Source organism: Myotis brandtii, unplaced genomic scaffold (genome assembly GCF_000412655.1).
Source record: "Myotis brandtii unplaced genomic scaffold, ASM41265v1 scaffold1047, whole genome shotgun sequence".
NCBI classification, from domain to species: Eukaryota; Metazoa; Chordata; class Mammalia; order Chiroptera; family Vespertilionidae; genus Myotis; species Myotis brandtii.
The window spans coordinates 11,861-12,190 of NW_005353525.1; positions in this window are offsets into that span (position 1 = coordinate 11,861).

The window sequence follows — 330 nt, forward strand, 5'->3', positions numbered from 1 at the left end:
AGCCTGCAAACAGCCATCAGCCCCTCACCCAAGCTGACCAGGCATCCCAGTGGGGACCCCGACCCTGAAGGGGCTGTGGCTAGCCTAAAAATGGCTCTCAGCCCCTCACCCAGGCTGGCAGGCATCCCATAGGGACCCCCACCCTGATCCAGGACATCCTTCAGGGCAAACCAGCCAGCCCCTACCCATGCACCAGGGCTCTATCCTATATAATAAAGGGGTAATATGCAAATTGACCCTAACAGCAGAACCACTGGGAATGACTGGTCACTATGACACACACTGACCACCAGGAGGCAGATGCTCAATGCAGGAGCTGTCCCCTGGTGG